Raw genomic sequence first — 17,017 nt, 5'->3', positions numbered from 1 at the left:
CGCCTAATGGCTTTTTGGCGACGGGAAGGAAAGAAGGAAAGAATAAAGAGAGAAAAGAAGGAAAGAAGTTGTTTGCTCTGGGTGGGATTCGAACCCGAGACCCCTCGCATGCCAAGCACTCGGTCGGCGACACTTTTTGCCACGGGTCCTGGGCTTCGCTGGCCAGCGAAACCGTGCCTATATATCACTTAGGGCGATTGCGTCATCACACCACGTGGGATGCATGCACGAACAGCGCATATATCAAGTAGTATTTTGTAGCATTCAGGAGGGTTAGGGTTAAGGAAGCCTATGCTGAGTTTTGATAGCACTAACCTAACCCTAACCGCCTAAGGGCTTTTTGGCGACGGGAAGGGAAAGAAGGAAAGAATAAAGAGAGAAAAGAAGGAAAGAAGTTGTTTGCTCTGGGTGGGATTCGAACCCGAGACCCCTCGCATGCCAAGCACTCGGTCGGCGACACTTTGCCACGGGTCTTGGGCTTCGCTGGCCAGCGAAACCGTGCCTATATATCACTTAGGGCGATTGCGTCATCACACCACGTGGGATGCATGCACGAACAGCGCATATATCAAGTAGTATTTTGTAGCATTCAGGAGGGTTAGGGTTAAGGAAGCCTATGCTGAGTTTCGATAGCCCTAACCTAACCCTAACCGCCTAAGGGCTTTTTTGGCGACGGAAGGGAAAGAAGGAAAGAATAAAGAGAGAAAAGAAGGAAAGAAGTTGTTTGCTCTGGGTGGGATTCGAACCCGAGACCCTCGCATGCCAAGCACTCGGTCGGCGACACTTTGCCACGGGTCTTGGGCTTCGCTGGCCAGCGAAACCGTGCCTATATATCACTTAGGGCGATTGCGTCATCACACCACGTGGGATGCATGCACGAACAGCGCATATATCAAGTAGTATTTTGTAGCATTCAGGAGGGTTAGGGTTAAGGAAGCCTATGCTGAGTTTCGATAGCACTAACCTAACCCTAACCGCCTAAGGGCTTTTTGGCGACGGGAAGGGAAAGAAGGAAAGAATAAAGAGAAAAAAGAGAGAAAGAAGTTGTTTGCTCTGGGTGGGATTCGAACCCGAGACCCCTCGCATGCCAAGCACTCGGTCGGCGACACTTTGCCACGGGTCTTGGGCTTTGCTGGCCAGCGAAACCGTGCCTATATATCACTTAGGGCGATTGCGTCATCACACCACGTGGGATGCATGCACGAACAGCTCATATATCAAGTAGTATTTTGTAGCATTCAGGAGGGTTAGGGTTAAGGAAGCCTATGCTGAGTTTCGATAGCACTAACCTAACCCTAACCGCCTAAGGGCTTTTTGGCGACGGGAAGGGAAAGAAGGAAAGAATAAAGAGAGAAAAGAAGGAAAGAAGTTGTTTGCTCTGGGTGGGATTCGAACCGAGACCCCTCGCATGCCAAGCACTCGGTCGGCGACACTTTGCCACGGGTCTTGGGCTTCGCTGGCCAGCGAAACCGTGCCTATATATCACTTAGGGCGATTGCGTCATCACACCACGTGGGATGCATGCACGAACAGCGCATATATCAAGTAGTATTTTGTAGCATTCAGGAGGGTTAGGGTTAAGATTTGACCCCAGATGACCTTTAACCTGACCCCTACAAAATGTTCCAAAATGTTCCCTGTTCATCTAGTTTGTTGTCACCGAGTTTGAGCCCCTGTACGCCTTATAGATGTCCAGAAAATTCATTTCTAAGATTTGACCTCTGTATGACCTTTGCCCTGACCTCTGCAAAATGTTCCCCTGTTCATGAGATTTGTTGTCACTGAGTTTGAGCCCCAAACCCCTTACAGATATCCAGAAAATGAAATTATAAGATTTGACCCATATAACCTTTGACCTGACCCCTGCAAAGTGTTCCCCTGATCATTAAGTTTGTTGTCACCAAGTTTGAGCCCCATACCCCTTACAGATGTCCAGGAAATGCATTTCTAAAATGTGACCTCTGCATGACCTTTGACCTGACCCCTGCAAAATGGTCCCCTGGTCATGAGATTGGTTGTCACCGAGTTTGAGCCCCATACCCCTTACAGATGTCCAGATAATGCAATTGTAAGATTTTACCCCTTTAATGACCTTTGACCCCAATTCTGTATGCAAGTTATAGGCGTGTAGTATAGCCAATGCATTATGCAAATGACATCATTGTACTATATAATATGTGGTAGAAGAAGCATTTTGAAGGTATTTGGTTAAATACCAGAAATGCCCCCTTAATGACCTTTGACCCCAATTCTGTTTAGACACTATAGGCACTGGACATAGCCGATACATATGTGCAAGTTACGTAATTGTAGGGTGTAACATGTAGGAGAAGAAGCATTTTGAAGTTTGTTGGCAGAAGAAAGAAAGAAGAATCGGAGAGCATTACAGTACCTAGCTGGGGGGTGTACCCCCCAGCTAGGTAACGAGGAAACTACAGCAACTGCTGTTGATCGAAAATAAAATATTGTACTTATTCAAGACATCATTCAAAAACATTATAAATTGGCTCAATATTACCAGACTTATAAAGTCAGAATATGCAAAGCAGATGGGGGCATTTAGTTATTCAATAAATTGATAAAGTATGGAATAGCGCTGTTTTTAATACGATCGGTCCCTGCATAAATTTGAGAGATTTGATTTGCATTGCGAAGGATCCTGCCATGACTCCCCAGTCTGGTAGGAGGGATGAGATTTTTTGTTCGAATAGAAGCAGAAAGCCGTTCGGCCAACTTACGACAATGGTCCTCCCTCCTATCAGCTAGTGAGTCTAGCTGGCACAGATTAAGAGCATTATCATAACCATCATACAATTTGCCCAGAAATATTTGGCAAGCGCTTGTATGATCTTGAGTTGTGGTGAGTGAGGAATACCAAACTATATCCGCATATTCAAGTAATGGTCGAACATATCCTTTGTAAACTGAACATATTTTCTGGGTATTAAAGCCAAACATTTTTCCTAAGCATATACAACCGACGATTGGTTTTGGACACAATTTCAGCAATGTTTCTATCTAGACATTGGAACGGTTCAAAAATAGGTCTATTCGTAAAATCGCAATTATCTCTGTGACGCGTGAACGGATTTTGATGTTTTGTGCACCATTTTAAAGAAGAAACGTCATAGTTTTTTAATCTTTAAAAAAGTTTTGATCTTACTGCCGAAATTTTAAGTTACGTCCCCCAATTCACAGGATCTATTTTTATTGAGACACCCTGCATAAAGGCAAAGCCAGCTACGTACATGCCTGGCCGATTATCAATAAACAGGTAATTTCAGATGGCATGAATGGTGCAATTCTAAACGGTTCCCCGATCTTGAGATTCCCCATCAACACACTAGTACATTATATCGTCACACTAAGTTTTTGTATTTTGGAGAAAAAGTACAAAATATGGTTCAAGCACCCATCAGTTACATATATTACCCTTATTATTTCTGATTATTCCCTTTAATTTGTCTCATTATCATTGGTTCTTGTGCAAAGATTGTGAATAAATATGTTTAAATGCATGCTTGAACCATAATTTTACACTTGTTCCAAAATTACAAAAACAACGTTTTTAGGCAATTATCGTAACAGGGTGAAGATATTCGTCTTTTCGTTTCCTTTTCTCCCTTTTGTTTGAGAGGAACATAACATTTATTTAAATATAAAGAGATGTAGCATGTTTATGAACATTAGATCTTAAACATACATTGTAGTTATCAGGTAAATACAAGTTTTGAGGGACAGAGTACATGCGCCCATCACCATATTCTCGTCGAAGATCTCTTTAAAAAATGACGTGATTAGACTGATGCAATTGACACACATTCATTGCTACCTATATACAGTAAGTCAAAAAATTAAGGTACCAGTTATGTTCACCTTCTGTATAATTATCCTAAGCAAAGACAGATTTTTCTTACATTTCATGAAATCTGCATAAGTCAGAATAAAATAAAATAAAATATATTTAGATATATATTAACCTTGTCCTCGATCCACTTTTTCACATCATCCCAAATCTGCTAACCAGAATAATATGGATCAAAGTTCCGCATTTTTTTAGACAAAATGTAAGAGTTCAGTGATAAACTGGAAATATTTATCCCAATTTTAAATAAAAATGCATCTGTACCCAATTCTGAATTATTCTAAACTGAAACCATCTGAGTTTAGTAGTTATTGTACATTTAAAGGGCTCATAAAATATCAGATAATCTTAAAGGGTCTTTTTTATACATATTTGCGAACACTTGGTTTTCTTAAAACCAAAATCTATCTTTGAAAATAACATCAAAGTGAAATTGAATAGTGATAAAAGCAAGGGTATCACCAAGTTTGTCAAAGTGACTTTTGCTAATAATACACCACCATATTGAACAACATTTATGCAAACGTGAAATTTACGTATGGTATCTTCAGGCGAAAGGAATTCCACTCTATAAACATGTAATAAATCATTAACAAGGTCTACACCATTTTATATAAAACGTATTATGTGGCGTGTCATGTCAAAAGGAGACACTTTTGGGCAGGTTATCAATTTTGAGGTTTTTACATATCTTAAATATAGAGATACATGTATTTGGCTCCACAACGCCGTTTTCCTCAATAAAATCAGACATTCCTAAACAAAAATTTATTGAGAATGTTGAGAGTAGGAATTACCTTGAAAAAAAATACAAGATGCCAGTAATTCCGATCTGAAATTATCAAACAATACTTTAAACATTAACAACATCCCAAATTTGCAACAATCCCAAATTTTGCAAAAAAAATCACCCCGGCTATTTTTGGCTATTTATCCATTACGATCCTGCCCAAAAGTGGCTCCTTTTCACATGGAACGTCACATGGATGGACGTGATGGGTAATACATAGCCTTGTAGCATATAGCAATCCAACGAGGTCATGCTGATTAGGATAAATTCCAGAGATTTTATGCAACCGGACAAATAATTAATGTATCTGTTGATGATATCGTCAGATCGTCTGAGAGTCTGTTGAGATAAATTGAATAGTTAATTTAAAAAAAAAACGGCATTCTAAAACAAGAAAATTTGGTTTAGCAGTAAACTTGTATTGAGTATTAATGTCTCAACGACATAACGATAACACAAACTTTTTAATAAATATTTCTGATATTGAAAAAGGAGAGTATTGATTATTTTATAAAACAGTCAACTTACCTTATCCAATTTGGAAATTTTCTATCGCCATTTCTGTCAACTTCTGTCGCGAAAACTAAGGGGAATAAAATTGACTAGTAAATTAATGAACATTGACTCTCTTCCTATGGGCCACATTTTGTAACACATGTACGGAGGAAGGGGGTTGGTTTTGAGTGTGGATTGGTTGCAGCCTCTCCCCCCCCCCCTAATTTCCTGTTATAGACGATTATATTATTATTTAGTACCAATGTATAGCTATATATCTTATTCAGTAATACCAAAATAAGTATAAACATTCCCTATGACATCATGATGTGAATCCTAGATAAATATAATATAAACTGATCCTTTTTTATAACGACTATAGAGGGCGATGTTTGTGACTTTTGATATTCGTCATTATGCGAAAATCACGACGATAATAAATAATATAAACACATCATATAAAGTAATTACCCCATTCATTATCAGAAAATTAGAGAATAAAGGTATTGTTTTTAGCCGCGAGGCGGAGCCGAGTTGTTTTACGCTAAAAATAATGATGTCACCCGTGTTATACAGGGTGTCTCGATAAAAATAGGCCCTGTGGATTAGGGGACGTAACTTAAAATTTCAGCAGTAAAATCAAAAATTTGTTTGTAGATTCAAGAACCATGATGTTTCGTCTTTAAGATGGTGCGCAAATCAGTAAAATCTCATACATTTCTCAAGCAACAAAAAGGCCATGGATGGGGTCAGTTAAGTTTGATAATGTACACATGCTTGACCAGGAAAACATTTTTTTTTTCAGATAATGAATCGGGAGAATTGCGATCCGCTATAGTTGATGCGTTTACATAGCTTTACATGGTTTAGGAGTCATAATTCATAATCACTCAAACATTATATTGGAAAATGATAAAGAAATTATATAAAGTGTGTATTATTTTTCAATCCTGTATTAGTGCTACCTTTCAGACAAAAAAAATCTTGCTTATTTGTTGTTAAAATGCGCAAAATTCCTGTATAGGGATGTTTTTGCTCAAAAGGGTAAATCCTGTTTAGGCTATGTTTTGAAAGTCACTAGTCGCGCGTCGCCATTCGTGAGATTCATTCTTAGGAAAGAACACTTTTTTGTGTTTTTCTGGTCATGTATGTGTATACTATGAAACTTAAGTGACCACTTGGCCCTATATTGATGCTTGAGATATGTTTGAAGAATATTGTTAGCCCAAACAGAAAGGTGCGAAAAACATTCTTTGAGAGATTAATTGATTGATAATTTTTTCAATTTGTACCCAGCAAATGCATTTCTTTTTGTCCATTATAAATTACAATGCGGCATATTAATTTTTAATGTGTATTGCTCCATTGGAACAGTCCAAAAATGGGTCTATTTGTAAAATCCCAATTATCTCTGTGACGCGTGAACGAATTTTGATGTTTTGTGCACCATTTTAAAGAAAAAACGTCATGGTTTTTGAATCTTTAAAAAAGTTGTGATTTTACTGCCAACATTTTAAGTTACGTCCCCCAATCCACATGGCCTATTTTGATTGAGACACCCTGTATGAGACGATAGATGCAAGACAGCGGCTAAAAACAATACCTTTATTCTCATTCTTAAACACTTCAATTCAAATAAAAAATATCATAAGTATTGCACATTTTAATCAAATTAAATTCTACATTTTACAAGGAATTAAAATCGATCAGTCCCGTTGTTGCAGTGCGCCTCCCATTGGTTCAAATAGCGAGTACGCGTATCGCGTCGATGCACACGCGCTGACCGGTGTGATATCGTGTCATATCACACGCTTAAGAACCAATAAGATTGCAGGAACGTTCTCAAGTGTTTAAGAATAACTCTATATCAATTTAAAAAAAAATTAAATAGCAGAACGAAACCAGATTTGTGCTACAAATTTTGATGACTCCTTTGTCTTTAATAAATATCGCAAATTTTTTCCCATTGTGTCCCTTTAAATGAAAAAGATGAAGATTCAAAATGTTGCAACTAACCCCATTGATATCGTTGCTTTTGTTGACAGAGTGTCTGGTTGTCACTGGTCATAGCAGGTCATCCTTGACCATTGATGTAGAGAATGTAATGGTACAGTGACTTGACTAGATATGTAGTGTAACTTTTGAATTTGTATCTTATTTCATTCAATTAGTCACCGTGGCTACTAATTTTTAGCTATCTAGGCAAACGAGATCTCAAAATTTACAGAACTAAAATGATTTTGATTTTTTTATTTAAATGTTAAATTTTAATGTGTGCAATTTGAGTTAATCTCGTAATACGGTATTTAACGTTAAATAAAGATTTACCTTTCCTGTTGCAGTTACAGGAACATCGTCGACGAAGAAAATATACTTGGGAACTAACAATTCATGGACCTTTTGAAATAAAACACAATTTAAAACTTATCATCACAACATTGTAATATTTAACCATTAAGATATTTTATTACCTCTATTTATTACCTCAATTCTATAGTTAGCAACATGCCAGATGGAGACATAAAACACAAAAAAACAATTAAGAGCAAAATATTAAATTTTGATTTACATCATATAGAACTGTAAGCTTCTATGTACATCATTATGATTACAGTAAGATTTGGATAATTCAACGAAATTAATTCCAAAGCATACCTTTCCTTCACAAAACTGCTTAATGTCGTCTTCACTTGGAGGATTTTCTTTGTCAACCCTAATTAAAAGATAACAATTTGTAAAAGTTTTATACTTGACCATCCACCACGAATGGGTTAATATGCTAATTTTCAGGAGAATTTGCATGTCCTTTATCTCAAAATGTGAAAACGCCGACATCAAAGTCCATTTGGGCTGACCAATCACATTTATCGAATATGCTTAGACATTAAATTGCAGTGAGCATGGTCAGTGTTGTACGATTTATTCAGAAAAATAAGATCTATCATTTGATCATCAAAATTGAATAACATTAAATATGTAAAAAAGTCCCACAAAATGGATTTGGTTGTAAGTCTAGGATTTTCACCTTTCATAATTAGTATTTTGTATAGCCTTGTTTTTTAGTATATTAAGTAAATCATTATATGGTTCACTTTAAACATTCACTAGACGCTTATATATAAAAGTTACATATAAAAAATAATAAAATTTACATGAATATTTATTCATTATTTATTGAGTAATGTGGTGAAATAAACATTTCTGGTAAGATAAGTGTAACGCGAGTAACAATAACGCGAGTCACACACTTAATTGGTCGTTTAAAAAATGCAGATGCATTTATACGCATAAATGCAAATATTGTAATCTTAGCCTATGGAATGTAGCCCCATTACTAGGTAATCACCTATCGTCTAGGTAATCACCTATCGTTTACTAGGTAATCACCTATCGTTGCCTTGGTAATCACCTATCGTTTACTAGGTAATCACCTAGCGTTTACTAGGTAATCACCTAGCGTTTACTAGGTAATCATCTATCGTTTACTAGGTAATCACCTATCGTTTACTAGGTAATCACCTAGCGTTTACTAGGTAATCACCTAGCGTTTACTAGATAATCACCTAGCGTTTACTAGGTAATCACCTAGCGTTTACTAGGTAATCACCTAGTTGTTAATTTCAGTTCGTATCTGCTTGTTTGAGAATAAATTCTGAATAAGTAAAGTACCAAATATCCCTTTTAGCTGCTTGTTTAAGGAGGAATACTGAATAAGTAACGTACCACATTTCGGACGTACTTTTTTGTGTAACGCGAGTCACAGCCATTCGTTTGCCAATGCCATTAAATGTTGCTCGAAATTTTCCACAGATTTAATGTTTATGGCACTTGGTACCCAGGGTCTATGTTGACATGGCCCAAATACGAACCAAAAAGTCCTTGTCTAGTTGCATTTCTACGATACTGACTATGCCAATTCCACAAAAAATAAGAAAGTAACATTTTTTACCTAAGACATGCGCAGATCTCTTCCCCTACTTGTGGATCAGGCAAACCAATAACCTGAAATGTAAAACAACGTACATAGTAAAACACAAGAATAAACATCCTGATTTGTCGATTGAAACCAATATTAATTTGTAGCTCGATAATATTGTCGCATTTTCCCAGTTTGCTATAATGATAAGATACAGCTAGAGTTAGAGCTGGGACTAAATCATACTCCAAAGATCTAAAAATAGAATCATTGTAAAAATAACATTTTATTGAAAGCAAGCAATAATTTTATGACCGATGCTCAAAAACGCGTAAAATACATGAAAGCATATTTATTTTGTTAAGGAAATTTCAAATTCTGTCTTCTTCATAGAGCGCTAAAAGAATTAATTGCCACATTGATATATACACACAATTGTATTCAAAATGCTCATGAAGTTTGCTGTCCAATATGTGTTACGATGCTGATATATAAATTTATATATATGTATACCTACCACAGCAACTTGGACACGTGTATGTTGGTACAGCGTCTTTTCTAGTTCAGCAGGAGCCAAGTTCGTACCTCGTTTAATGATAAGTTCCTGTAATATTAGCAAATACAACTATTACTTCTGGCTATTGATACTGGTGGTATTTGTCAGTAGATCTAACAATTCACCCATTGCACGGTCCCGCCATATGCAAGGAGAGCCCCGATCTGGCAGCATGCATGAATGGGAATTGAACCAGTCATATAACATTGTGTAAAGTTACGTAATACTTCCTCTTATGTCGATTGCCAGTTCGAGGCTCTCCTCGCATATGGCGGAACCGTGCAATAGGCGAATAGAGCTAATTATTGGGGTCGTCTTTGTGACGCTAACTGATGACTGATAAAATATTTGATCTATTTCCAAATTCAAATTAGCAGTTTGACAAGGAAAATATATACAATAGAAAATTATTAAACAAGCTAAAAGTATACGCAAAATATACTAATTCAATCGATAAAGATTACATGGGAAAGCAAAAGCATAATGAAAGTTTTGTCTTGTCTATTTACTTCAATAATTTCTACTTTCATCTCGCTCGATATACTATGGACCATTTCATATGCATGCTGTTTGTCTCAATGCCTTCTTAGAGCATCAAATTGCGCACAAAGTTATCCGAACACTGACAACAAAAACAAAACCTTTAAGAAACTAAACCTAATTTACAATAAAGAAAGTTAATAGATGTATGGATAATTTTGTTACATCACTTGGCGAGACACGACTTTTTAAAACATATTTGAATAAAAACAAAATATAGCATTTCAAATCTTTTCCGATTTGGTTAAACCCTATTTTAAATTATTCCTCTAGTCATAAGGATTAAAACTAAAAAATCTACGACTTATCAGTCCGGAGGTATTAGCGAAAAGGTCGAAAAAAGTCAACATAAATAAACTACTCACGGATAAAATCAGAAAAATATCCTTCGATTTTGATTTTTTTAAATGTCTCAAATTGTTTGTTTCGTTATAGCAATCCTAAAAAAAGTTTGTCATATATAAAAAAATTTGTTACTTGGGTAACACAGGAAAATGGATCAGTTCCCATTTAGTCCTTTTGATTAATTGTGACGTATTTTTGCCATATTCCCATAATAACGAAATGTCCTAAATAGTGTAACCTATTCTGTTTTGGATTGCTATACAGTGTGATTCAAAATGAAGTAAACTCATGAGTGGTGCATTTTCACGAAATCTGGAAGGAATCCAATATAAATGAACATGTCATTGAAAAGAGCAGATTCTGAACGTCTCTCTCTCTCTATATATATATTATAAAAAAGTAATTGCTGTATTTGCTTGCACCAAACCCGAGCTATGTATAGGATAATGGTCAAGGATTAGAACGTGAGTGAATAAGAATGGCCGCGGCGCGAAGCGCCCAGGCCATTCTTATTCACTCACGTTCTAATCCGCGGCCATTAACCGACTTAATACACATCTATGACGTCGCGCTTTTGTTTTAGCGCTCCATTATTTTCCACGAATGGAGTGTTATAGAAATAGGTTGCTCATTTTCAAATTGATCAATTGCACATTGATACCGTAATAATAACAATGATTGTGCAGGTGCGATTGAAAAATAGCCTACATTGACTTAGCTTTAGGTAAAATTTCTATAGAATTACCCATCACGATCCAGGTGTTTAGTTCAAATCATCCGTAACCACCCTCTTGAATTATAAAGATTTAAAATGTTTGTTACACAAATTAAATAAACGTAGATTTGCAAAATCATTCAAGTGATTAGACCATCAATAGGTCTTTATGCCCACTTCTAATGTGTTAACTATTGAAGTAGCTGCGTTGAGGTCTCTATTTTGCATAATAAGGAAAATTGGCAAAATGGTCATAACAGTAGTGTACCTAAAGAAAGCTATACCTGCCGCTATACCTGAGCAACCATGCAGTTGTGAACACTATTTTTTTAGCTCCGTTGAATTTGAGTAATTGTAATGATGGAACTATTCCGAGGATATAATCGTTGATTCTCACAATTAAGGACTTAAATCAGGCATGATTCTTCTTTTGGCCGAAGAAAGGTAAGAGAATTGTAAATGTGTAAACTTTGTTTTATTTGGTTGGCCCTATTATAACCCATTTTACCTAGGCCTACATGTCCCTGAACTTCGGCGGTTAAAAAAACCTTCGCCGCCCTCGCCGCGAAATAAAAGCCCAGACTTCAACTTCCAGTCCCCCTTACAAATCCAAAATAAAACCTAACACTTTCATTCCCTTTTCAAATAATCGTACTCTAAAGTCACTTACACACATCAAAGTGTTATAAACACTGACGATATAAACGATTTCTTAAACGCCATGTTTAAATATTAAACATTGTTAGTGTTTAGAGTTTAAAAGTCCTCAAACGTTCGAAATTTGTAGTTACTACAACTGGGTTGTCCCTATATGTATTAAAAACCATTTTACCTTCATGTCCCTGTACTTCGAGGGCAAAAAAAACCCCACACCACCACCACCAACAACCACCCCCCAAAAAAAGAAGAAAACTTCGCCGCCTTCGACGCGAAATAAAAGCTCCGACCTCAACTTCCAGACCCATGGAGTATCCGTAACATTATAAAATTAATTATCGGATAGGCCTACTGATCATGCTGATCGATATTCAAGCATGCCAAAATACCGTCAGATGAAACAAAATGCAGCTTGTACGAAAGCCAAATAAAAATTATACAGAAAATAGGCCTACTGTGGCTTTTATCATTATTAAACATGCCCAAAGCAAACAATTAAAAAATAAACAGATTCATAGGCCTAAATGTATATAGGTACAGAATGTAGCAATATGTTGCCCAAATAACAAATTATAGGGGGCCTACGTAGGACCTACTCCCGGAAAATTCCAGAAAAATACATATAATTTTTTTGGATTAAAAATATATTATCCAGTTTTGCCAAATGAAACATAGCTTAATCCTAATCCTTTAGGTTGTAGTCCTAACTGGCAATAAAAGTCAAATTATAATATTAGGTCAATTTTTGGAAATAAGGGCGAAAAACATTTTTAGGATGTTTTTCGACCTTTTTCGTATTCTGTGACAGTCAGGCCCAAAGACTTGAACAAAGACTAATTTCAAGTTCATGCATTCTAATAATTTGGAAAACACATTTTCCAATCTTTTTAATACTCTGCATGCTAGCCATAGGTTTCAACATAAAAAGTCCAAGTTTTGAGATATTTTCTCAAAATATCACAAGCTGTCTTAAGAACAATTGAACCAATACTAGGCTTGTTTGTACTCATTTTAATGCATTTTTCATGCTGATTCCAAATATAGTCATGAAAATTTACATTTCTGAAATTTTTGAATTTTGAAATTTTTTTTGAAACTTGTCGTCTGCAGTCGACACCCGCGTGAAGAATATCCAATTAGCAAAAATGACATGTGATATTAAAATCATGAGCAACTCTTAGCCTATACTCAAGATTTTGAATGCTTAGACTTGTGCCAAGTCTTACAATTTTGTCACTACAATTGTAAGAAAACATGCAAAATTGCATGTTTTGGGACCATTTTACCTCAAATTGACCAAATATTGAAATTTGACTTTTATTGCCAGTTAGGACTAGCTAAAGGATTAGGATTTAGCTATGTTTCATTTGGCAAAACATGACAATATTTTTTTTATTCAAAAAAATTAGTTCTGTATTTTTCTGGAATAGGGAGTAAGACACTGAAAACGTAGTATAAAAATATAAAGAAGAAAAAATGTTATAAAAGCAGTAACATGTTTAACTTCCCTTTTTTTACCTAAATTGAGCGTGGAAAGAAAGGTCCAAATATTAAAAGTATACGGGTCTAATAAATGAAGCCTAAAATAAGTATTTTCCAAAGTGAGGCTAAAACATATCTTGCATAATAAGTAGGCCTACAACTTAGCCAACAATTTAACCTGCCCGTTATGATCTTGCCTTGCTTTTCACAGATTGCATTGTAAATTTATGTTTAAGGGCTCGGATAGCGACGTTTTCACGTATTTTTTGTGGGACCTGAGAGCACATCAGACACATCGAATTGCAATTTGAATATGAGGAATGTCCTAAATTTTGATTTTTTTAAATTCGCGATATAATACACATTTTATGGCAAATTATTAAAAATTTATAGTTTTGAAATTTAAAAGTCCTCAAAGTAATTGTATAAATCTAACGATATGCACTTAAAGAGTATGAAGTTTGGGTGAACAGCATACGTCCATCATATGAAAATTTTGACCTTCATTATTGAAGATAATAGCTCAAAACACTAAAACAAAATGTAGGTCTTTTTGGAAAAATGTTTATGTTCAATATGAAAGTTCAAAATTTTCAATTGATGGTCGGCTTTTCATCCCAGCTGCATACAGTTTAATTACGTGTCATTAGATTTATAAAGTTTACTTCGAGGACTAATAATTTGCTATAAAATGTGTATTACTGGTATCGCGAATTTCACAAAATCAAAATTATTTGATATCAGAAGGACATTCCTTATGCAATTCGATATGTCTGATGTGCTTTCAGGTCCCGTAACAATATAAAAATATTGCTATCCGCTTCCTTAATTGATTGTATTAATGAAAATCATTGTGTTGTTGTTTTTCGTATCATTGTTTTGCATGAATGAAGTGATGATAACAATACTGCACTTTTCGCAAATACTTGCTTTTCGAAAGTGCAATTGTTATTAACACTACATTCGTAAATGCCACTACACTTTCCCTGAGAAGTATTTGGTCTCAGAAAAAAGAAAGGCATTACGAATGGCGTGTTATTGTAATCATCGCTCCATTCGTGGAAAATAATGGAACGCTAAAACAATAGCGCGACGTCATAGGTGTGTATTAAACTTAAATAAAACCAAACATTTTTATACTTGCACAAATAGCTGCACAAGTGTATTGATTCGTAGGACACTATATTCAATGCAACTCTTGTAATTCATAATTTCCGCAAGGTCCGACTGAAACTTGCTTGTGAAATGTTGCGAAGGTGCTTGCGTCTTGAGCTGCTGATCTTGTAATTCATAGTTTCCGCAAGGTCCGACTGAAACTTGCATGTGAAATGTTGCGAAGGTGGTTGCGTCTCTAGCTGCTGATCTTGTAATGCATAGTCTCCCGTAAGGTCCGACTGAAACTTGCTTGTGAAATGCTGCGAAGGTGGTTGCGTCTCGAGCTGCTGATCTTTGATTCGAAGCTTGTCTACATTTTTAAATGGCTTACTTACATGTATTTATCCGGTCAGCAGTGGGAAACTGAAGACGGAAGAGACGATGAACTTCACGCGCGTACGCGGACTCCTAGTTTCATGAATCTTTGTCGCCACAGTTGATGTGCCATTGTACTTGAATCGTTTCAAGTGCAATATGATGAAATTGCAATTGAAAAATTACAAAAAAAGAACTCTTGAGGACCGTCATTAGGCCATAATTTATCCCGCTAGGCACGATCGAAACCACTCATGCCAAACAACTTTATTTTGCATTTGAATATCGCGCTATACCAGTTCACACACTACAATGATCATGGTAGCATTGCTTGCGAAGATAAACTGAGTGCAGCTACAAAAATGGGTGGTTTTATTCAAACGAGTATAACTCGAGTTTGCAGAAACCAAATATAACAAATCTGTTCTTTTTGATGATGTTTTCGTTTTGTACAGAAGTGCCACAAGAATCAAGATAAACAGTTTGAGATCAGATTTTCATCAAAAGTTGCTGGCAGTATACATATGTTATATCGTGAGACCGTAAATGATCTGTTGGTCATTATAGACTGAATAGTTAGTTATTAAATAAATAAATAAATAAATAAATAAATAAATAAAAATGTTGCAAAACATCGATTGGAATCCAGCTATGCAACACGTTTACCTTTTTTCTCCCAAATATTTGGATGTATCCATCTTCGTCCATGACACCTATGTCACTGGAATTATATATATTGCATATGGATTATAAGAAGATGAGGACTTATCCTGGATCTGCTAAATACTTGTTTTAGTTACATTGGTTTATTTATTGTGATATAGAGATATGAAGAGCTACTTGTTTCCAAACCATGTTAAGTCCACAACCACATGTTTCTCATTTACTTGTATGATACATTCACAATTACTTTGACAAGTTTGACATTAGCAACGATGAGTTGTACCATCACCAAGCCATTATTTACCACAATAATGCTGTTTAACAATATGCAGACTATTGTTCTCATTTGGGAGCCAAAGGCCTCATACAGTATTGTTACTGTGCACCATCCACTGTTTGCTTTGTAATGGTGCATCCAATTGAAATTACTATACTATTGCATCACAACCCATTGCAATATCTCACAGGTAAATCAGAAACATGTGTTTGTGGACTTAACATGGTTTGGAAACAAGCTATTCATATAGAGAACTGCTTATAGTTTTTTGTAATGAATACACTAATGCTACAATTGCCCATGGAATAATTTCCAAATACTGTGCTGTCATGTATTTTGCAGTCTATTATTGGAGATTACAGACATACCAATACTTGGTATTTCATGATTCAACCTCTGTCCTATCAAATAACCACAAAAAAAAATCGAGTTTTAGGTTGTGTGTATTTTACCCAGTATGAATCCAGCCATTTTCGTCTTTCATTTCTCTTGTTGCCTCCTCCTTGCCCATATAATATTGAAAAGCAGAAAATATTCGGACATGGAGTTCCCCATTTGTGTTAACAGGTACAATACGTCCACTATCATCAACCATTTTTGTCTGACAGAAATAACACAACATATTCATAGACATAATTAATATTCAAACATAACAAAACTTCATTTTGAAACCATGATGATGCACTATAAAAGGGTCGGAAATATTTCACAATTTTAAAGGCAATTCCGATCAGCACGCTTTCGGTGCATTATTATGATCCTTAGATAAGAATGTTTAGATATTATGATTTTCTCGGTTCATGTTTAATGTAATGACTGTATTATGGGTCTTAAACCTTCAGCGCAACAACCTTCTAAAACCAAACTGAAAGCAGTCTCCACTAGTCTTGACTTTGTTTTAGGCTAGAAATTCTAAACATCGTTGACTTCGATGTCTTTGTTTTTCCTAGTCAGATCAGGCAAGGATTGATTTCAAATATCATAATATAATAATAATAATAATAATAATAATAATAATCTTTCTTTATTGAGGGTAATTCCACTTCAGTGTCAAGCACTGCTTTCCAAGCAGGCCCTCATACAATTATAAAATACTGTAATACATATTGATACATAGTAAATTTACATCTTACACATGGTAAATCACTAACATAATAAATACTATTGAACTCATATGGCAAAGATTATACAAAATACAAGCTAAAGCTAAAATGTCCTTATAAAAAGTATAATTTATAAGGGAATA

The 17,017-nt window shown here is 35.6% G+C and overlaps 1 long non-coding RNA gene across 1 annotated transcript; it reads right to left on the bottom strand.

Annotated features, from left to right (window-relative positions):
- Positions 1-9,585: 9,585 nt before the first annotated feature.
- LOC140165476 (uncharacterized) lies at positions 9,586-16,348 on the bottom strand. The gene is made up of 3 exons (XR_011860768.1): positions 16,224-16,348; positions 15,498-15,552; positions 9,586-9,670 (listed from the first exon to the last, which is right to left on the bottom strand). It is a non-coding gene; the product is annotated as an uncharacterized lncRNA (long non-coding RNA).
- Between the last annotated feature and the right edge of the window lie 669 nt (positions 16,349-17,017).

This window comes from Amphiura filiformis, chromosome 1, assembly GCF_039555335.1.
Source record: "Amphiura filiformis chromosome 1, Afil_fr2py, whole genome shotgun sequence".
Lineage (NCBI taxonomy): Eukaryota > Metazoa > Echinodermata > Ophiuroidea > Amphilepidida > Amphiuridae > Amphiura > Amphiura filiformis.
Note: the sequence above shows the minus strand (reverse complement) of the source record. Positions and strands in the feature narration are given on the sequence as shown.